Below are 24,336 nucleotides of genomic sequence, written 5' to 3' on the forward strand. Positions count from 1 at the left end.
ATCAAGGATTTTTCATGGGTTTACCTAATATTACATTACAGTTGCGAAAAACGTCGCAAAGAAAACCCAATGAGGTGACCAGCCGAAGTGGTGAGAAATGTTAAAAGAGAATCAAACATATACCGGTCGTGAGACGTGACCATGCTCAAAATGATTACACCGTATCTTTCATCTAATTGCAGCACAATAAGATTGTAATGACATTAAGAAAGAAAAGATGTCAGAAACTGCTAATATAAAAATAATAGTCTACTACATCACGTCACCTTAATTCACTCAAGTCTCTTCTATCTTTGGCGTTACACTGTCATATCACTCGCTATGTACTGACTGAGCAAAAATTCCTTCTTAACCTGTAAGTACCGCAGTCTGTATGACACAAGGAAAACACTGCGTCTATAGCTGACGCACTAGCGCTTAAAATAAGCTGGTGTGAAGTCTGGTGTAGCAGACTAAACTCTACCAATTTATTGGCTCGTGAGGCTCCGCTAATTTCATGGTAAAGTTACGTTCAACTACCACGAAATTAGACCAATGTACAACTTCACAACTTCAAGTGAAACTCCACAAAGACGCAAATTTGTGGACGAGAGGATGAATCACACTCCGCTCTCTTCATGTGCATGCAGTAATCGTCTGGGCCCCGATCTTAGCATAAAATCGAGTTATTGTCTGAAATGGTCTAAATCAACTGTTGAATTGTTTGCGCCTCTTTGTAAACGAGGGTTTCACTTTCATTTTATATTGATAGCATTCAAACGTCTGTAATAATGCCTCTGGTGTGCAAACATTGGGGAACATTATTTAGTAAACATTCATATTTAAACAGATATTGAAGACATGTACCTACATAAAATAGAAGAGGTTAACATAATATCGTAGCATTACCATAATATTTTCAATCACATAATAATAATAATAATAATAATAATAATAATAATAATAATAATAATAATAATAAAATACCAAATTAATTGTCTTCATGAATTTTTGAAAGGCTTTTGATTGTGTAGATCAGCGTTTCTCAAACTTTTTTGAAGTGGGGACCACTTTTTAAAGTCAGAACAGTTCCGCGGACCACCTTACTCTTGTTCCCTTCGAAAGCAAATTTATCATTTTGTAGCATATTTTAATACCAGTATACTTATATTTTAAAATTGAATTAAGGTTCGGTACTTTAGTCCTCTGTTATGAATTCGGATGGTCCCTGGCTGAGTTACAGGCAAGGCGCCAGATGTGCAGGGAAAAGATGTCGAGAAACACCACGTTCATAGTGCTTTAAATTCTTCTTTTGTTGCTGAGAGTAGAGTGGGAAGTAAATAGACGGGTAGGGTAATACATTTCATAAAATGTCTGTACTAGGAGAAAAGGTGAAATTCGATTGCCATGTGTCATTTCCAAACACAGAGATTTTAAGTTACAGGTGGTCCGCGGACCGTAGTTTGAGAAATGCTGGTGTAGATGTTACTAGATAAACTACATAATTATTATAATGTTCGGGACATACCATTGCTATATAACCAATAGGTTACAAATGGTACAAATTGATCAATTTGAAAATGATGAATAACATTAAGTACAGTCTAATCAGATGAGAGGAAAATTAAATTTGGTGTATGCCTACTCCAAACCACACAATGGATAGATTACTATGTTTGGTGATGGTACAAGAATTCTCAACTACAACTCAAATATCGAAGATTTCGAGATCTAAACTTTCTTTCATGACGAACGGATTACCCAATACTTTGAAAATAATGGCTTATTTATTAACTCTGCCGAAACTACTTACGAATATATTGTATTTCAAACAAGATAAGCTAGGACTAAAATGTCTTAATATAGTCTGTACATAAAAAATCAGGGAATCTTAGAGGTAAACGATAAGTTACTAAATTCCTTGGTTTACCGTAGGCCTATATATCGACAGAAATTTGACTTGGGATATCTGCATTCACCATATTTGTAATGAAATCGGTAGTAATCCTCACATACTGAAAAGATTAACCAAAATTTAATTCTCTAGCTTATACCTACCTAGAGGTCCAGGATTCTATATTCTATATGGCAGAAGAAATCTAAGAGTGAAGATAGTTATAGACGTGTGAACATGAAAACTGTAATAATATATCAATATTGTTGTTGTTTAGTCAACTATCCGAAGACAGGTCTGGACTCCACAAGTGATACCAACAAGGCACCAGTTATGAGGCAACTAAGCCAGGAGGTAATGAGTTAGGGTGGCCATTTCCTTTCCCCCTCCATGGCATACATAGCCGACTAGATAAATATTACACTAATCAGACTTCAGATGTATGCAAACAATAATTGTTCTTCCTCTGACACATATCGTCAAGTGAGATGTACTGCCTGATAATAGATGTACATATAAACCAGAAATTGACCGTAAAACTGTGTATTTAAAAATACACAAAGTGTATATTATATATTGGGTGGCCCACTTAACTCTTTCATCTCCGGTCATTTCATGTTGAAATCGTTCATAAACTTTTTCAGTTACTACAAAATTATTAAACACGACATTTTAAACATATTTCTTAAATGTGTTGTCTATTATGTTTTATGCAATTGGACCATTATGTGCTGGAGTAGCAACGTTGCCAAGTGTTTGAACATGGCTTGTTAATTTAAGATGGCTATGGCTCGTTTCATATTTTATTTATTTAACATGAATCTCCCTTCGAATTATTTTAGAGGCGAGGCCCTTCTACTATTTTTATTGGGGGGGGGGGAGGGGCGACGCCCCTACCTTTTTAAGTTGAGTGCCTTGTCCCATCTCCAAAGTCGGTGCTTATGCTGAACATTAGTTCATGCAGTACGGTATAACATTATAAACTAATTTCATAACAAAGGTCTGCGAGGAAGAAACTTTTTTGAAATTTTAGTTGTCTCTTACGTATTTTTTGTATGCTAAACAGAAAACGACACTTAAAATGCCATATCACGTACAGTTTTTCACAAAATTGATATCAACGTTTGTAAGGGATTATTATACAAAGTGGGGATCTGACTTTCTAGCGTTCGTACAAAGTGTTCTTAGTGTCAATTGTTTGCAACTTGTTAATGGACATTGCAAACAAAGTCGAGAAGGCTGTGTCACGCTGTAACCTCGAACTTCTACATAGCAGTGAATTATGAAACATGGCTAGCCTTGGCTTTATGAACACCCCATATACATTTTGTTGTAGATCTATTTGTGGTGAATTTATGATTAAGAAACTTTACAGAAATAATAAAAACGCTACATTCACTTAGTTAGAACTTGCAACAAAAGATTTAGGACATTTTATTTATTTTATTTTTATTTAGCTAGTAAGCAAAATGAGTACAAATTAAAAATTAACAACAAAAATCTTTCTAGCCACTACCGTAAGAGCTAGGCTCGTGCACGGTGTGGTCTTGGCCAATAATATAACATAAAATGTACAAGGACAGTTTACTAAAAATAATTAACTTAATTCAGATCGACAACTAACACACAAGAGAAAAAATAAAGGGAAGAAGAGAAAAAGCACATTTAATATAAGTTGACAATCAGACAGAAATCAATGACATTCAATAAAAACATGAATATAGTCGACAGAAAGAAAAAGGTAAAAAATACACCATTTGTTAGTATTATATTATATTATATTATGAATAATTTTATAAATTTCTTTTTTAAAACGTTCAATTTTAAATATTTCAAATTTGGAAAATGATTTGTAATTTTATTATAAAGTCTTGGGCCGAAACTAGCACCATGTTGAAGTGGTGCACTTGTATGACATTTAGGCTTAATCAATGGGAGAGTAGACCTTTCTCTGTGAGTACGTCAATTAGAAATTGATAAATGATAGAGAAATACTGAGCTCAGTTTTGAGTTTAGCATCCCAAAAACCTGCGAATTTAGTTTTTTTTTTTTGTTTTGTTTTTACCAACCTTAATGTTCCAGACCCGTGTAATTATGCTATTAGATCCATTTCAGTATGTTCAGAAAAAACTTACTTTTAAAACGTAGAACTGTTTAAAAACTGCTAAACGATACTTTTAGTTAGGGATCCTCAAAACGTGTTTTCTCAGGAAAATATCGGAATTGATATGTTTGCATCACACTAATTATTTTCTCTTCATACTTTTCATAAAGAACAAAGAGAACATTTATTGAGTAAATCGCGTACTATGTTATTCTTCTAAATATTCTAAATAATGATCCATACTCTCAGTAAAATAATATCTGTTTCATATACATAATAATTTGACGAGTTGGCTTGCACGTACTTAGTATCAACAAAACTCGTCCAATAGTTCATGAAAGTCACTATACAAATAGCAAGCTCATAACCACTTTCTAGGCATGCCTGTCAGAGTGCCGAAGATTACCGTGAAAATAACAAACATTAATTTTTTTAAGAAACACAAAACTTTGTCTTCGGAAAAGTAAAATATCACAGTAAATTTGCGATCTTACCTACAGTATGTCACAGGAAGAGTAGATGAAGCGTTGCCGTAAATACAGAGTACATAGCAACGATGAATATTGCTTACGGAGTCACAGCTAGCCCTCGTCTGCTCATTCACCGCGTCCTGTCGAAGTGCTACTGACGTAGATTTAATTTTATATCCATGTGGTCACACTGTTGACGAATGTCATTCATTAAAATAAGGAAAAGACAGAAGTAAGCGGAAACACCAATAAAGTCAGAGCTGTTGAAAAGAAGTTATCTGTTGAGGATTTCTTCTATCACTACAGGATATCCTGGGCCCGTACTATTCTAGGTATTTTCGACTAACACTGGACTAGATGGGAAATATGGTGGAATTTGCTCGAGGTCAGCAAGACGCTAAGATACAGATAAGCTGATGACCTAGTGATGCAATAATTTCATGACAAGGCCGCCAAGTTAGCTCTGTGGCAGCGCGTCTGCCTCCAGATTAGCCGGCCCGGGTTTTATTCCCGGTGGGGTTATACATTTTCATGTAAATTTTCTGGGCTAAGCCCAAATCTCTCCGCAGTGCATAATATGAAGAGAAGACATAATATTACTGTTGATAGTGATTCGTCCGTCGGATGGGGACATGCTATTCGACAGGAGTAGGCTACGTGCGGGTACCGGGTTTCCCATTCTCCCTTCCTCAACTTCACTATCATTCTCACCCATTCTCTACAAGAATACTTACACATATACTTACCTTAGTACACGACGTAACTCTTCACAGATACACATCATGTACAGTGTGGCCCGCCGAAGTGGTGTACAAATTGAAAATGGGTCACAGTCCTGCCATCTGTCAGCAATATGCGGAACCCGAATCACGCAAGTGAAGTGGGTAGACATTAGATACGCACACACACATTTTATGATACTCACGTAAGGATTTAATATTAAATGAAACAGTAATAACTTCAACAAAACATAATTTAATCCGGCATTGCCAGTTTCTAGCAAAACTGAGTTGAGTATGGATTCAGCTTGCTTTAAAAAAAACTGATAATGCATGTTAAAGAGACCCTCCTCCAGCCAATATTGATATGTTTTATAAAGTATTGAAATATCCGTTAATTTCTAAAAGACCTCTTGTCCTGGAGAAAGGGGCATATAGCAGTGAATTTAATAACTCGCATCACTACTATAGAGTATAGGTCATGTATGAACTGTTAGCGCGTCTGGCCACGAAACCAGGTGGCCCGGGTTCGAATCCCGGTCGGGACAAGTTACCTGGTTGAGGTTTTTTCCGCGGTTTTCCCTCAACCCAATTTGAGCAAAAGCTGGGTAACTTTCGGTGCTGGACCCCGGACTCATTTCACCAGCATTATCACCTTCACCTCATTCAGACGCTAAATAACCGAAGATGTTGATACAGCGTCGTAAAATAACTTACTTAAATAAAAAATAAAAATGAACCAGTTGAAATCACTGGTAATAATTATTTCAACAATGAAAATAAACATTTTTGGAATGGTGAATCATACTTTTGACTTAAGTTTGCATGAAATTCATAACAAATCTTCAACAAAACTCTGCTTATAGTAAATTCAAAGGTATAATTTAACCCAAATAAAATTGAAGGTATTAAAGAAGTTATCAGATACATCCCAGATTAACACTTGTCATAGCTAATATAAGACAATTTTGAATTTGCCTATGCTAGAAACAGAAGAAGATGATTAAGAATCTGCTGCTGTTTCATTGTACTGTAGCAAAAGAAATAATTTTATTTACATTGATTAATTTCGTTCCAGTCAAGGTGTAAAAGTTTCAAATAAATATATATGTTTCGTATATTTTATGAATCTAATGTTTATTTATGCAAAATAAGTTAGCGTACAATCAGAGAAATTGAAATGATAGGAAGACAGCAAGTATTTCAATGTAAGTTTACAAATGAAGGTTGAGTTGACTTACAAAAATAGTGCCAAACGGAAAATTTATCGGGGTGAAAGGGAACAATTAAACAAAATAAACATGTGATTCAGGTCTAATGGAGAAATAGGGGATAAGAATGATGACAGAAGTGAGGAGAGGTAGAGCTGATTGTAAGTTAGAGAGGTAAGTGAATGAGTATGATTAAATAGTGTAAATAAAAGTTAGTTCAAAATTATGGAAATTTTAGACGATAGGAAGTACTTCAAAATATAAGTAAACAATAAAAGTGGGGAGGTGTTCAGTAGAAAGAAGATAAAATTTTAAGGTGAGAGGTTAGAAAGCAAATTGAGAGTATGTATTTTAGTAACAGAGGTAACAAAGAGAAAATAAGATGTCTGCACACGTCAATGAAAGTTTGTATGTGCTTTTGTAATTAGAAGGTAATGGGGAGCACGAATATAGATATGTGGTGGCGACCCATTACCAAATAAGAGTTGTAGAAATAAATATATTATATCATATCATTTATACAAAAATTTTCAGATTTTGACGTCGTTGCTAAAAGGCCTTTGTTTTAAAAATGTTGGTAACCAATACTGTGATGAATGGCCATACTTTCACCAAGTCTTTAATACGATATGTCTGTAAGTAGCTATGTACTTCATGTTGGGGAAAAATGTAATCGTCCATGGTGAAAGCTTTCTGATGAAAACCGTTTTTGTGTTTTTGTCAAAACTAATGCTGCCAAACATAGGGCCTTTCAGAAAGGACCGATTCAATTACAATATATTTAATTTATATACATAGTATTCATAGTCGGTGACTTATTTGTTCAATAAGTATGACTTTGTTAAGTTATACTTATTGGAAAATCTTAACTTATATGATTACGGTATTCATAGTCGGCTAATAAGTCGTACTTTGTTAAGTTTCACGCAATAAGTGTAACTTATGTGTATACAAATAAGTCGAACTTATTGGTATGAGAAATTGCAAGGCCATTGTCACGACAATGTAACTCAGACAGTCGATTTTCTTTTGTCTCTAAATTTATATGCATAGCTTCTATACGATTTAATAAAATGATTGATGTAATGTGTGGAAAGAAGAATATTTCAGTTCTGTACAGAAAGATGATTGTATTGAAGGAGATTATTCTAAAATATTCAAAGATTGTAGAGAATAAGAAGACCGACGCAGTTTTTTGAAGACAGAAGATTGCAGAAGAATTCAATTCGTCGATACATATTGTGGAACATGTAAGTAAGCCTAATACAATATTTTCTTTGAAAAGTGTATATTATAACATAAAGAAATTATGAAGTTCGTTTACGCGAAGTTTGGAAATTTTATTGTATTTTGGTTATAATGATTACAGAGATTTGGAAAACAACTACGGATAGGCTACTATGGACGAACATCAAATGTCACCAACGGAATGTTTTGACCGATGAACGTCAAACAGTGATGGCTACACGAGGTGGTCTTCTAGTAAAAATATGAAGGACATTGATCCACCTGTAGCACAAATAATCCCTCTCACAATGGTCCAAGTTCCGGGAGCGGTTGACTCCGATATGATTGCGAGTGAACTAGAAGGTAAGCAGTATTACATTCAACATTCTTTCTTGAACATTTAATTTGTTTCTTAGCCTATTAGCTATTATTTGTTAATAAAGAAAATTATCAAATCATATCTATTTACAGAAAGCGAGTCCGTAATAGGTAACTATACCTAACAAGTGATAGAATGAGGAAGAATAAATTCTACACAACATAATTAGCCAGTTGTTATAGTGTACATATTGTTTACATTGCAGTCGTGTTTGCAGAGGAAGTAGAGGGAGCACATATTGCATCAAATCCTTCCGATGACGTATCCCCCTCTACTGCTGGTCCATCCAACTCAATTGGAGCTCAAACAACAGCGACGGCAACTCCAGCAGCATAAGCGGATCACACAAGAAAGCTCAGGAATGTAGTTTTGAAGGAACAGTGTGAATTTATTATTATTTTTATAGGTCAATAATGCAACTGAGATCGAAAGCTCACAAACAAATACCGCTTGTCCATAATGAAATCCAGATAAATTACTTCAATAGGTTATTGTATAAAACTTCATAGTATTCATTGTTGATATTACAAATCATCTAAATTTTAAAATGTTTTGGTAAATCACATAAAAGAATAAATATTTTGCTTCAGTGAAATACATTAAAACTAATTGTGAAATTCATTTACATTTTATCATCATGCCTCCTGAACACTATGTTAATCAGTTCTCCCTGAAAGCCAAACCGAAGATTGCTGTGCAGATGATGCAACAGGCACAGATTCATATGGAAGAGTCATTACGTTGGGATCATCTTCTGGTAAGTTGTCATTTTCTCCGAACTCGAATTGTGAAGCACTGCAGAGGTAACAATAAATTATATTTGGGACATTGTCGAGTTTGTTTTTTAAACCAACCGACAGATAAGGAAATCTTATCTTCCGTAGCTCAAACATTCTCTCCACTACATTAATTCTCGTCCTTTTGTCGGCTCTTATTGTACCTATAAATTTTAAGATGTCAAGCCGATATTTCCACAATTGCTTACATTTGACAATTTATTTACTTTCATTATGACAGTAAGAAAACTTAATTGGTTACTGTGGTTGCATGTTCGGTGAGCTCTACGCTCGTTTGAAGCAATGAACCACCGGGAAGGGTAGCTTCGAATATATTGAATAAGCAGTCGTGGACAGCCGATAAGGGGTGGTCCTCCAGCTTGAGGGTTGGGCGAAGGACTAACAACCCATCACAGTACAAAAGACCATGTTACGAAACCCCAACATAAGCCTCGAAATATGGGATTGATTCTTTGGCAAAGGAATAAGATTATGGGATTTGGTACTTAGAATGGCACCAATCTTTACAGAACAGGACATTGGTAGAAAAAAAAAAAAAAAAAAAAAAAAAAAAAAAAAAAAAAAAAAAAAAAAACTAGCTAGAATAGACTTTCTGGGAGTACAGGGGGTTAGGTTAGATGAGAATGGCGTAACACCAATTTGGAACAGGATTCTTTATTCATAAAAAGAGAAAAATTAAAAATTTTAAAATTATGGTTTAGTTAACGACGCTCGCAACTGCAGAGGTTATATCAGCGTCGCCTGGGCAGGGCATGTAACACGTATGGAATCCAGAAATGCGTATAGAGTGTTAGTTGGAAGATCTTGGGGGGAAAAAGACCTAGTTGGGAGGATAATATTAAAATGGATTTGAGGGAGTTGGGATATGATGCTAGGGACTGAATTAATCTTGCTCAGGATAGGGACCGATGTCGGGCTTATGCGAGGGCGGCAATGAACTTCCGCGTTCTCTTAAAGCTAATTGTAAGTAAGTATGACAGCAAGAAGGCTTTGTTTTAAATTAATTTTATTAACACATAATAATTTAATTTAAATTGACTGGATAAGGGTGTTTAATCTTACTAATACTGAAATTTCATGTATATTAAAGAAACCTAACTTCACCGATATATTGAATACCTCATATAAATTAAATTATGGTTTATTTAACGACGCTCGCAACTGCAGCGCCGCCAATGTGCTGGAATTTTGTCACGCAGGAGTTCTTTTACATACCAGTAAATTACTGAAATGAGCCTGTCGCATTTAAACACACTTAAATGCCATCGACCTAGGCCGGGATCGAACCCGCAACCTCGAACACAGAAGGCCAGCGCTATTCCAACTACGCTACCAAGGCCGACAAATACCTCATATATTTATAGACTACGGTTATGGCTATATTTTAAGAACATTAAACTTATTTCAAAAATTTCCGTGGCATAAAATCTCAAGCGAACAAGAAGTAGTAATCTAGAAGAAATGGCAAAGCTCGCTATCTCGGTTTTGCAAGAGTTCTTTCCACTTTCGGAAGTACTGATTCCAAAACCTTTTGCAAAAACGAAACCTCCTTTTGAATTCAAGATTATAAAATTCAAAGCGACCCATAATGTTTCGCAAGTAACGCTTTTGGGCGCAAATTTCCTGCATTTCAATAATTTCCTTGGCCAGTTCTTTATAAACGTTATTAATTGTTAGGTTAAAACTGACATAAGTCAGGGGTTCCCTTGACTTGATAAAGTTTAACTTATTTCATAACATAAGTCGCACTTGAGTCACTATGAATTGCAATAAGTTCAACTTCATGAAGTCAGACTTTGTAAAGTAAAGCTTATAAAATAAGCACGACTTATTTGGACCGAAATCTGCAATTGAGACGAGATTTAAGTTCGACTTATATATAAGTATGACTTATCTCGACTAAGAATACCGTCGACCTGGTTGGCAAGTTGGTATAGCACTGGCCATCTATGCCCAAGGTTGCGGGTTCGATCCCGGGCCAGGTCGATGGCATTTAAGTGTGCTTAAATGCGACAGGCTCATGTCAGTAGATTTATTGGCATGTAAAAGAACTCCTGCGGGACAAAATTCCGGCACATCCGGCGACGCTAATATAACCTCTGCAGTTGCGAGCGTCGTTAAATAAAACATAACATTTTTAACTAAGAATACCGGCCTTAGACTTCTGGTGATTCGAAGTGTCTCCACGTCGTATTTATCACCTTTTTCCTCCGAAATCGAAAGAAATGAACTCATTTTGAATTAGTGTAAAATTAAAACCCGAATAAAATCTAGTTAACTCATGTTGCAGTGTCAAATATAGCGACTAGCTGTAGGAAGTTAGGTTAATATATTCTGATTTTTTTAAACGTGTGTAAAGCTTATCATTTTGAGCACAAATTAATAAACAAATGAACTGTTTTCTAGCAATTGGTGTGCTAAACAAATTTGCCTAGAAATAGGTAACGTTGATTAAAGCAGTATTCACACTTTCAAGGTGAAGGTGATATGCTCTTATGTCCTTGCACATTATTACGTCGCCGATGAGGCTTCGCTGAGAATAAAGTACAGTACAACTCCAATTCCGTATAAAATCCTTCACAGAAAGAGCGCACGTCTTTTGGTTCACCAAGGTTGCAGCGATGCAGGTGCACTAGGAAAAGACCCCTAATCACAATACTACCACAAATGAAGGGTACACGGGAAAAACGAACAATGTCACATTTCCATTAAGGGTGAGATAGTGATCTATTTCAGTATATTGCTGCAAAATTTATTGATGTTTCTACTTGAAATGAAGGAAATGATGAGTGTATTCGTAGTTTTAATTCTCCTTTACCACTTTGGGTAAAAATAACAATAAAGTTTGTCGTAATACAGTGAATTATATAATGACATCACCCTTAATAGCATTGTGACATTGTTCGTTTTTCCCGTGTACCCTTCAAATAAGTACGCAGTATTATAATAATGTAACATTTCGATGGTGCTGAACAGCAACTTCGTATGTCAAAAAAATGAACACAATAAGATTTCACTTGATTCCCAATAAAGAAATTTTCCCGAAACCTCTGCAAACACATCTTAAGTCAAGACATGGAGACAAATTTCACAAGAACAGATTGAAATACCCTCTTATGTCAGATATTTGTTCGTTATCAAGGTATTAAAATGTTTCTTCGCTCTGCTGTGAAATTGATTTTTTTTATATACTGAACACAAATTACGTCTTCATATACCTACCAAATATGCAGCTTTTATTTTTATTTTATGAGCTGTAATATTTTTAGGATTGAAAGAGTTCCCAACAAACATACTCGTATAGTTTTACACTACTCTTAAATGTCCCAATGTCACCTACAGGTGCCGCTTACTAAAAGGTGTCCAAAATTACCAGTAAATTAATTTAAACATGAATCAGCATCGAAAATGCCTTAATAGACATCTGGTGACTGAATTCCAACGCTGATTTATGTTTAAATTAATTTAATGGTAATTTTGGACAGCTTTTAGAAAGCAGCACCTCTAAGTGACATTGGGACATCAAGAGTAGAAAAATTAATAGTATTTTACAAACAGCTCTGATAAGAGTCGTGCCTGCAGCATGACTGGTGGATTTTACATAAAGTTTCTTTAATCAGAAGCCGCCCTTTCCACTGCATATGTAGGTAAGTAATTTATCCCAGCTTGTCTTTAGAGTTTCATTGGAAATTTTAATCCAGCAGGCAGCAACATTATAAATCGCGTGGGAGCACTAATTTTGTATTAATTTATTGCGGTATGTTAAAAGTTTTCGCATTTTTATTTCGACGAATAACTTCCAGTTTTTATTGCAGTTTAAGGACGTCCGCTTGACAGACATCTGTTACCGTTTGTGATGTGCTCGGTGCCAGTGCCTGAACTCAATTGGCGACATCATTGTTTACTAAGCACGGTACGCTTACAACCATTCAGCAGTACCTCGCCCTGTCTCGATTGCTTGATACTCCCGGCTGCGTTACCTATTGCCGAGCTCTCAAAGGGACGCGCAAATTAGTGGGAGTTTCACTTAGGACAAGAAATCTTCTTCGTCGCGATGCGTCGTAATAATAAACGGGGTAGGTATTTTAAGTCGTGTACTGTCTAATATACGTTAGAATTCAGTGCCGGTTAGTGGTATGTCTGTAACTTTTTTGTAGTGATGTGATAATGTAGCCTAGCAATTATTTTGTTTTTATACACTATTTTAAATACAATTTAAAGTGATTTTATTTTATGTGCTGTGATAGGATAGGCTATCTTATCCCAGTGCTGTAGAGTATAATTTAAATAGAAAGACCGTTTCTCTATCTATTAACAGTATACGTCCTAGCAGTATGCTGGATATATAGGGAGTAAGGGGTATAAGTGCTATTATTTTAAGTGATGATTATTCATGTCATAAGGAAGAAAAAGTGCCCTTACAATTTTTTTATAATTGCAGTATTTAACTAATTATTAAAGTTTACAATAATAGACGTTTTGCAATGGTAGTACAGCTCGAGCGGGTAAGAGCGGATTTAGAAGTACACAGTACAGCTCAAGCGGGGAGAAGGGGGTTTAGACGTACACAGTACAGTTCAAGCGGGTGCAGACATACGGTACAAAACAGATGCTCTGTTCTAATGCAGGAGCGACCATGACAATACTGTTGTTTACATAAAACGTGCAGCAAATACAAACTTTCAATCTCATTAATACAACATTATGGTAGATTTACATTTTATGTAACAATATTGCTCCATTTTTATTGCATGTATAAAAAATAAATAATGATTTTCTGCACAAAACCACACGAACGTTTTTTCTAATGAAAAATTTTAATCTCTACCGTTTCCGTAAAGCAGTATCATTTTTTGTGTGATTTTCGAAACGGAGTAAGAGATTCCTAGTTTCTAAAGATCGTTCAGAAACTGCTACAAAAGTTCGCCGATTAGGTAACCTTCTTTGAGGAAAACGTTAACGGTACATCCTTCTTCCCTCACTTGAATTACGACGACTTTCTCCATAAATTAATAATGATATTCCTAAACTGTAAATAAAAAAATGACATTGTAAGTAGTTTATCGAATACCCTACACTGAACTGTCATCCGCTCTGCAATAGAGCTATGAACAGGGAGCTTAAACTCAACTGACTCGTACTTACGTCTGTGCAGAGTACCGCCTGCTGAACACGTTGCCACGTTTCTCACGCCTGAATATTAACAAATTTAAGCATGCATTTTTATTTAATTTCATGAAAGCTTAATAGAACACACAAATATTTATTTAAACTAATATTAACTCTTCGCTAGATATACATACTGATGTAATTGTTTTCGTAATTTTACTAACGATATAAGCAGTATAAAGGTCCGGGCAAGTTACTTGGTTGAGGTAAATATTTTTTTCTGGGAAAACTATCAAGTTTTTACCCTATGTCGTGTGGACATATTTTGATCCTGTAGACCGTCGCCGACGACTGTTAAAAGGATGGCACTTATATCCCTTACACCTTGTATATTGAAACGCACTGTTCCACATCGTTACATTTGTTGCGCATCTCATTTTATTGTCCTACTTTGCTTCAGAGCGTCACTGGGAGCGTGTGTTTACATTGCATAGATATTTAGTGTTGTTTAATATATTTCAGTAAATTTATCTTTATCTTAGCTCGAAAGGTTTCCTCAATGCATATCTGGAAGAAATGTGGTGGCTCCTGAAAACAAAGAGGATCTGTTCCTAGTAAAAATTATATTTTATTGCATATAAACTACCTTTAAATATATACTTCGTTATTGTTATCAAATCCAAGTGGTATTCCTGTTGTTCATTGACTTAAGCTGCGTCCAGACTTGCAACCAAACCTCGTAACGCAACCGCACTGCGTTCCTATGTGGACGGTACTTCGTAATTTCGGCGCGTAACCTGAGCTTGCAACCTGAGCGTTACGGACCGAGGCGCGCTGCGTTCCATCGCTTGTCCTTCCATTCAGACGGTCCGGGTTCGATTTCCGGTTAGGTCTGCATGGAATTTGTGATGAAAACAGACGTTTCAAAGGATTTTTTCGTGGTACTTCCGTTCCCTTCTTTCATTCCAGCACTTCATTTCCCCTCATTTCATCTCTCGAAACAACTGGATAAGGCGGACCGCACAGCAGCGCCGACTATGCTCGCCACTAGTGGCCGGAGTATACCGAAATAAGTGAAACAAAAGACATCCAAATGTCGCTAGTAAAATTCGCGACTATATTCTTTAAGCATTGCTTCAAGTGCAAGGTTTACGGAGTATAACGGCGGACTTTTGAATGCATTAAAAGAAAATACAGATTTTATAAGATAGGCTATTATATCAGGTTATTACAGCGAAATAAAGGAGAAATGTGATGTGTAGGGCAAGGCAATTAATGATTTTGCATCTTTTTCTTATGAAGGTTTAAACATTGCTAGCATATATGGAAATGTATGACATTAAAAACCGGGTTAAATAAAAGCAATTCGCTAGGGCATTTTTTTTTTGCATTTTCTTAACTTTTTTACGGATATGTCATTTTTTAGCAATTTTTAGGTCATTTTGAGCATTTTTTACACTTTCAGGAAGACTGTGACATTATTTGTATTTGATTTGAGATTTTTATTATAATTCAGTATTTTCCTTGTCAATGCAATTTCTTGGAATTAAGTAGATGTTTGCTAGCTTCTACCCCTATTTTTCAAGTATGTGCATAATGAACTTGCCCACTTCTAGGAATTTTATTCAAATTCTTAGAGAGTATGCTAGCTTGTACCCCTATTTTTCAAGGCATAATGAACTTGCCCACTTCTAGGAATTTACCCACACTCCCACAGAGATTCCTTTCTCCAGGTAAACTGGCATTGTTATGCTGTTAATTGAGGTGGTCAGTTGTTTCTAGTCGTCTGTGTGAACAGGTCAAGAGCAAAATGCCTAAAGTAAAGGAAAGTGTTAGTGTTAAATTAAAGGCATTTGTTTAAAAATATGGAGAAAATATTTTTTCAACGGACGGTCGTATTTTATTCTGCAAGATCTGCGATGTGAGAGTGGCTGCTGAAAAAAAGTTTACGATAGAAGAACACATGTCACGGGAGAAACATAAACGTGGCCTGCAGAGACTTGAAAATAAATCCAGTGTAAACTTACAGCAAATGCTTCTGGGGGATACGTGTTCAACGTTTTCGCCATTTTATGAGAAACTATGTGAAGCTTTTCTATCGGCTGATATTTCACGTCACAAACTGAATCATCCTAAGCTGCGAACTTTCTTAGAAGAGGAGACCGGAAAATTAATTCCAGATCCCAGAACATTGAGAAGAACATACATAGCTCGGTGCTATGACAAAACTTTGAAAAAAAAAATAAGAGAAATGATTGGAGAAAGAAATGTATTCGTATCCATTGACGAGACAACAGACTCTGTGGGCCTTTATGTAGCTAATGTTATTGTTGGAGTTTTAGAAGCACACAGCCCTGGAGAACAATTTCTACCACATTGTGAGCAGCTGGACAAAGTCAACTACTCAACGATCAGATTAGTATTTGACCATGCATTGAGAATACTTTGGCCTGATGGGATTCGAAATTCCAATGTATTCCTTTTTATAACAGATGCAGCACCCTACATGATGAAAGCAGCTGCTTCTTTAAGTTCACTGTACCCAAAAATGGTACATGTGACGTGTTTAGCGCATGCATTACACCGGGTCGCGGAAGAAGTACGTGCAAATTTTCCTGAAGTGGATAGATTAATTGGATGCGTGAAGAAAGTATTCTTGAAAGCCCCCTCTCGAATTTCAGCATTCAAAACAGAAGCTCCAGAAATCCAATTGCCATTTTCACCTGTTTTGGCTAGATGGGGAACATGGCTCCAAGCTTGCAGTTATTTTTGCAATAATTTCGATGTTGTGAAGAAAGTGGTTGATTCTTTTGATAATGGTGAGTCAGTGTCAATAAAAAAAGGCGCAAGAACTGTTAGCTGATAAAGAAATTGCTGGTAAACTTTCTTACATAAATACTAATTTTGGTTTCCTTCCTGATGTCATAACTGCACTGGAAAAATCCCAAGTGACATTAGTGGAACAGCTACAAATAGTGGATAAAGTGGTGAATGATCTGAGCCGTGCATGTGGTAAACTGGGTGATGCAGTGTCAATGAAAATGAAAAACTGTCTAAGCAAGAACAAGGGGTACACAACATTGTGTTCAATTGGCAGAGCTTTGTCTAGTGAAAATTTTTCTCTTCCTGACTGTGAGTTAAATCCAGGAGGTATTGCTTGCTTTCAGTTTGCTCCAATTGTTTCCGTTGAAGTAGAGAGAAGCTTTTCCATTTATAAGTCGGTACTAGCAGACAATAGACAATCATTTTTGTTTGAAAATCTCCGCCAAGTTTTGATTGTTAACTTCAATTCAAAATTGTTGTAAAAGTGCACTTGAAATGAATTTTCTGCAATACAAGGTACTGTAACATGTATTTTTTTTAATTTTATGTAGTTCAGTAATCAAGTGAGTACTTAACGTAATTAAAAGTATTTTCATTGGCAATGCTTTACTTTTTATTGGTCATTTTTTTGTTTTTTTAGGTCATTTTTTGTATTTTTAGGTCATAAATGCATTTTTCATTTTGCATTTTTTACCAATTTATAGGTCATTAAATGCATTGCCCTAGATGTGGTTCTGGGAATATAATTGAAATAAACGAAATCAAATTTCGGGGAAATCTTCGTCAAAGCGTTAACTACGTAATTATTACCACGTTGGTGTTGTGTTTTTGGGTCAGAGAAAATATCTCGCATTTTACGAAAAGAAAAACTCTCAACGGCCATAAAATTATTTACTGCTTTGATAACACTGTTTATAAATTTTACGAAAAAAAATATTATAAGAGCCATGGGCGAGTAGAAACTCACTAGTGAATCGATAAGCATATTAGACCGTGTTGGAACAAAAGAAAATGCGAGCGAGGTTTTAGTTCGTACGCAATATGTCTCCTGTCACATTATTTATTCCCTCATCTAACCCACTCTAAGCTTGTCACATTCCTCGGCCTAATGTAACTTAGTTATCCCCTCATATAGCCCATGTAACCTTTTGACTCGTAATATTTACGCAAATAAAATTGCTTTCCAAAATGATATAACAGGTATACGTACCTACATATGGTAAGTAGGCCTACGGATTCACGATGCTGATCTAGGTTCTAAGGGTTTGGGGCTCTGGGTTCTATTCGGGCTCCTCAGTAGATAATGGGACCTAGGAAGGGTAGCCCGCCTGTTAGCGTCGGATTCACTTCAATCAAATAACACCCATTCGTTTGTCTGCGTGAACAATGAACATGGAATGGACCGAGCAAAACACGTTGCATTTTATGGAATTATACAGAGGTAAAGAAATTTTGTGGAATGCAAAACACTCCAAGGCATTTTAACAAAATTTTAACGAATGACGCTTCGGAAGAGCTGGCGACCGAGCTGTATACAACGACAGAGGAATGCTGAAAGAAAATGACTGCCTTGTGTTCTTCGCTCCGAAGGGAGAAAGGAAAAGTAAAGTATGAGAACACCGATTTCCAAAAATTGTACTGTCATTGCCAGGCTTTCTTGAACCGAGATACCCTCTCTGAAGATGGTATCCTTCTTTGCAACCTTAGGCCCTACCAAATTAATCAAACATTCGAAGTCTGTAGGTGATATTCTGTTAAAATTTGTATAATGTCCGCTAACTGTTTGAAACTTCATGTCAGCCAGCAAATTTGAACCACCATGTTTAGTCTATTTCTACGTGGTTATAATTGCTTGCCACTATCGTCGCTGTTTCCGTTTCTTTTTGCACGCATATTGCAAATAAATATAGGCTGCTGCAGCTACATCAAGAGGAGTAGAAATATTCTATTCTACTCCTCTTGAGCTACATCCATGATTGAAAGTACGAGTACCTGAACTAGCGGAACGCTGGTAGGTACGTGTTACAGACTCTGGCGCAAATTGGAAAAGTTTACCGTACAACCACAGTCTAATAGATATTAGACTGTGGTACAACCACGGTGTGTAACCTTGCCCCGTTTGACCAGAACGAATAGAATCTGTGACCGTTTTCACTAAACTCAATGCATTTGTTTGTTCTATCTTTGTCGGCAGTATATGTCAGTGTAAAAAATGGGCCAAATACGGATGAAGTGTAACCGCAGACTAACATGGAGAAACGGGATTCTCGAGTGTAACTTTGTTCACTGAAAGTGTCACTTCGAATTTTTCAATAAAAATTCTCAAGCCTAACCGGAACTCGAACCCGAACCGCCTACACGACAGGCCGAAGATATGATCACTAGGGAAAGGAAGTTCATGCATTTGCATATTTGTTCTCTGTCGTTGTGTGAATATGCTGAAAGATTATCTACATGAATCACAAATTTCTGAATGCAATGATATTACTTTTATTGTGCATAAAAGTGCATATTTTGCCTTTTTTTTTTTTTTTTTATAAAAGTATCATATTTTAACATTTATGCAGGGAAACTGCATATTATGTATATTTATTTGTCTTTCCCTCATTTTTAAAAGTGTGTAACCTCGTAAACACGACTAATTTATGTTTATGAATTTTGAACGTACCGATGACGCCGTCATAGTGAGTATTCCTTTACTGCAGTCTTTAGCAGATTTCGATAGAACAATATCCAGTTTAACATCAGTTTCAGAAAATGTAGGAGATAACGTGAACGAGAAAACAGCAAATATTCTTTCCAAAAACCCTGGCTATTATCAACTTAAAGAAATTCAAGATATTCTCGAAAGAAAAACATCCCAAAAACCAACAAAATTTATATAGAACAGCTCACAGCTTTTGTGCAGTCCTCTCTTCTTGTGACGTAGAACGACGTTTTTCGCGCTACAAAGTTTTGCTGAGAGAGAATAGGCGAAGAATGACAACAGAAAACATACGTCACTGCTTAGTTGTGAACTGTGACAGCATTCAGCACTCCAGAATCCATAGACTAAACGTAAGTTACCTATATCTTATTATTCTGTTAAAATAATCTCAGACTGATAATGCATATTTTGTAGCATATTTATCTATTCTACTTCATAAATGCATACATATTCTTCACGTTTTTAGGGCATGAACTTCCTTTCCCTGATTATCACTCAACAATTGCAAATACTTATTATTTCTAATCGTTTTTAAGACCTACCCGTGTTCGACATTTTGAAGGGGAGTTCGACCCGTTAATTTTAGAAGACTTGTTGTTGATAGAAGAGACATAGAAAGAAAGAGATAAGAGAGATGAGAATAAAATAAAAGGTAAGAAATAAACAAACAGGAAGATGGGAGGAGAAAAGAATGGAAGAAGAAGATAAAGTAGAAAGGAAGTAAAAATCAAGTTATAACTTTATACATAATTTTTTTCTTAGGGATGATTAATCGTTTGTCAGCAAGTAGATATTTTGCAATAAAACCGTTTTCGACTGCTCACTTTTGAGATGAAATTCATTACTCCTGATAATAAATTGATAACGAGGTGAAGAAAATTACTAGAAATTGAGTCTTGACGTGTGTAACAAATTGTCGACAAATTTTGTCTGGAACTGGTTCATACAGCGTTAGAGTTCTTTTACGTGCCGTAGACCTAACGTCATGGACTTCCTAACATTGCTTCCCTTTCATAGAAAACCTAACAATTTGTAATGCCCTTAAATTTCACCAACTTCTGAGGGGTTTGATCCCACGAACCTCAGACATTAATAAATACTTGACCATTGAGGAAGATTACTGCAGACCTTCATACTGTATAACTTACTTTACGTTAGAATAATATATTTGACTTAAATGTTATTTTCACAAATATTTATAAATTTGTTATAATATCTGACACATTTCATTTCATCTCCTATATAGCAATTAGCATGAGATACATTAGTTTGTATATAGGCTACAGAGGACAGGAGTGTAGTCTGATGTTGTCTCGACCAAGAGGGCTTAGAGAAATTCTAAGCCCTCTTGCCTCGACTAATGTAACCACAGTCTAGTTACTAGTGTATATAGTGACGAAGTTCAATCCGTAGGAAATATGCACCCATAGATAGTTGCTAATCACTAGGATCGCTACTATCGCCTCATCACAGACAAAGCGAAATAGTACCGGCACCGTCTATTGTTCCTAGTACCCTCAATAACTCAAGCTTCGTAACTGTATACACTAGACTGTTACATAACCATGATAGATGTGGTGCGGTTGAGATCGGTATCGGTTGTGTTTGAAGGTATACACGAAGGACAAGTATTGCAGTGTAAAAATACAGTGATGTACGTGTACTTTTGTCTTTCGATTAAGGCGTGTTTGTGAAGGAAATATGTATTACATTATCAACAAAAGTTCAGTTCAACTGCAACTTTATACCGGTCCGATTTTTGGTAAGTGGATGTTATACATCTAGTAAACGTCATTAGATTCGTTTTATGTGCGTAAGAAATAGGTAAATATACTCAATCGTATTTTTAATAAAAATACAGAGAACACTGGGCGACATGTAAGGAGTATTTAAATTATTTAAAGAATCGACCTTCCTGTCTTAAAGTCCTATTCCTATAGGTATGGGGTGTAACACTTGTATAGCTACTGTTTATTATTTCTTCCGTAGCTTCGGTAACATAGCCGAGCTGTCAAAATCGTGTTGTTTTAATTTATAAATAGACTACAGTCAACGCTCGACAACTCGTACTAAAGGGAAGCGGAGATCTGTCCGAGCTACGGAAAGTCCATCTTATCGAAAGGAAATAAAGTTGTACGTAAGGAATGAACACTAACACCATATGTTATCTATACAGTAGCAATATTATACTTAACATTAATGCAACAAGGTTATCAGTACATACCAGGTAAAATGGAAATACAAATAACACAGGTAATGGAGAAAGTGGATTAATCAGAGTCTACTGTAATTCGATTGGTCTATTATAGGAGCATGATGATGATTGATCTGCCACTTTGTTTCCTATTGTCACTTCCAATGGACTCCTAACGAATATTTACACGTTTATCACTGGGACTGTGGCGCTGGAAATCAATTTTGAACACTTTTATCACAGCCGCGATACATTTCAATTTTTATTTACAATATATATGCAATTATCACTGCAATGACACAATAATTCTTGCAGATAACACAGAATCAACTTATGAAACGTAATTAACAGAGTCGCAGTTTCACTTCACTTCCACTAGATGACTCTGACTTCCAGCAGACGATATGCTATAGGTGTAGCAGGGATGCCAATATCGGCAAACGAAATGAAACTGTGAGGAATGTTACAACAGGTGTGCTAAACGTTAGGAATGTTAAAATAGGTGTGTAGTATGTTAGGTTAGGTGTGTAAGATTATATGAATGGTTACCACAATTGGCGACACTGCAATCATTCTCCCACTCCACCTCAAATTACGTCACAATGACGAAATATGACCGCCTTCTTCATTCAAGCAGGACGATTTTTCTATATAAGTAAGGAACCTATTTAGGGCGGGTTGGGCGGGACCACAGCTCTCCCAGTGATCACATCGAGTTTCTACTACTCCACACTACAAAACTAAGGTATTTTCAGTGTTTGTTTTTAATTCCCTATACTGGCAATACCAAATTCAAGATTCACCGTTGTTTTTCCTAGGAGAACGTTTGAAAAAGTTGTCAATCTTCTTTTATATTTTCTTATATTTTATTTTCGAAAAATTTGGTCCGAGTTATCCAAAGTCCGAGATATCGAGATCCGAGTTATCGAGCGTTCACTTGTTGATGTACCGGTACCAATATGATTAATTAATTTATTGTAATCTTCTTCATTGCAATGTGATCGTTTGTTAAACTTTACGAAAATTAAGCCAAATGAACACTTAATTTAAATTTCCTTTCTTTCAGTTTTCGTGTCTGATTCTTTCAGAATCCCTGATACTTTCATTTTACGTTATAGCTTACTGCGGAAGCAAGTCGTACATTTAGGAACAAAAAGAGAGATTACTTGTGGGGCAAACTGAATGAGATAGAAACAAATAGTAAGAATAAAAACATTAGAGATTTATATAAGGGCATAAAGGGATTTATAAACGTGATCAAGGATGAGAATGGTGACTTGCTTGCAGAATCTCATTCCATTCTGAACAGATGGAAAAACTATTTTGGGCAACTATTAAATGTGAATAATCCAAATAGAAATGATCGGGACGATATTCAATACAAACTGTTGAGCCATTTATACCCAAACCCACACTTTCTGAAGTCGAAATTGTGATAGAAAAGCTGTAAAAGTACAAGACTCCAGGTATCTATCAAATTTCAGCAGAACTAATACAAAAGGGTGGAAACGCATTATCTAACGAAATTTATAAGCTTGTACTTGCTATTTGGGAAAAGGAAATTGAACCAGAAAAATGAAAGGAGTCTATAATTGTACCTATCTTTAAGAAAGAGAAAAAGACTAACTGTAGTAACTTACGAGGAATATCACTTTTATCGATGTCGTACAAAATTTTGTCCAATATTCTTTTAAGAAGATCAACTCCTTATGTAGATGAAATTATTGAGGATCATCAAATTGGTTTTACGTATAATAGTTCTACTATTGATCAAATTTTTTGTATTCGACAGATATTGGAGAAAAAATGAGAGTGCAAGAACACAGTACATCAATTATTCATAGATTTAAAAAAGGCATATGACTCGGTTAAGAGAAAAGTTTTATATAGTATTCTTTTTGAATTAGTTATTTCCAAGAAGATATTTCGATTAGGTAATTAAAATGTGTCTCAGTGAAACGTACAGCAGAGTCTGTATAGGTCAGTTTCTGTCTGATGCTTTCCCAATTCACTGCGAGCTAAAGTAGGGAGATGCACTGTCACCTTTACTTTTTAACATTGCTGTAGAATATGCCATTAAGAAAGTCTAGGATAACAGGGAGGGTTTTGAATTGAACTGATTACATCAGCTGCTTGTCTATGTGGATGACGTGAATATGTTACGAGAAAATCCGTAAACGATTAGGTAAAACATAGGAATTTTACTTGAAGCAAGTAAGGAGATAGGTTTGGAAGTAAACCCCGAAAAAGCAAAGTATATGATAATGTCTCGTGACCAGAACATAGTAAGAAATGGAAATATAAACATTGGAAATCTATCCTATGAAAAGCTGGAAAAATTCAAGTACCTGCTCCTACAAAGCATGAACAGAAAAGAGCAATATTGGAACTGCAAGCATTGAAATGATCTACCGGTACTGTATTCTCGCATACTGCTTGTGTGCAGAGAATAGTGCTCTTACACACATAGCACGAGTTGGTAACCATTGTTTTAAAGTTAACTCATTTTAATTACTACATTTATTTTTCTCGAAATGTTTTTTTATATACCGGTATATAAAATTTTTATATATTGAAGGACTTTGTTGTGTAAAACAATATAAGATAGTCATGTAAATTTGACATTAAAAATTGCCCTTTTCTGTGGAATAAAAAACAATGTTGAAATATCTTTATATTAATTATTTCTTTTGTATTAACCAAAACACAAATATTTTCTTATG

At 35.7% G+C, this 24,336-nt stretch overlaps 1 protein-coding gene and 1 long non-coding RNA gene across 4 annotated transcripts in view; one reads left to right on the forward strand and one right to left on the reverse strand.

Moving 5' to 3' along the window:
• The window catches only part of LOC138705912 (uncharacterized), a 70,457-nt gene extending 48,329 nt beyond the window's left edge, over positions 1-22,128 (reverse strand). The window contains exon 1 of one of the 3 annotated variants that reach the window (XM_069834672.1): positions 21,644-22,128. The gene's annotated coding sequence lies outside the window, so the exon portion shown is untranslated. Of the gene's footprint in view, positions 1-266; positions 464-4,471; positions 5,034-21,643 lie in introns of those variants that run through there. The other 2 variants (XM_069834670.1, XM_069834671.1) reach the window with 2 other exon arrangements.
• Positions 6,518-8,460, forward strand: LOC138705918 (uncharacterized). The gene is made up of 3 exons (XR_011333858.1): positions 6,518-7,627; positions 7,747-7,967; positions 8,189-8,460. It is a non-coding gene; the product is annotated as an uncharacterized lncRNA (long non-coding RNA).
• Positions 22,129-24,336: the final 2,208 nt, after the last annotated feature.

This window comes from Periplaneta americana, chromosome 9, assembly GCF_040183065.1.
Source record: "Periplaneta americana isolate PAMFEO1 chromosome 9, P.americana_PAMFEO1_priV1, whole genome shotgun sequence".
NCBI lineage: Eukaryota > Metazoa > Arthropoda > Insecta > Blattodea > Blattidae > Periplaneta > Periplaneta americana.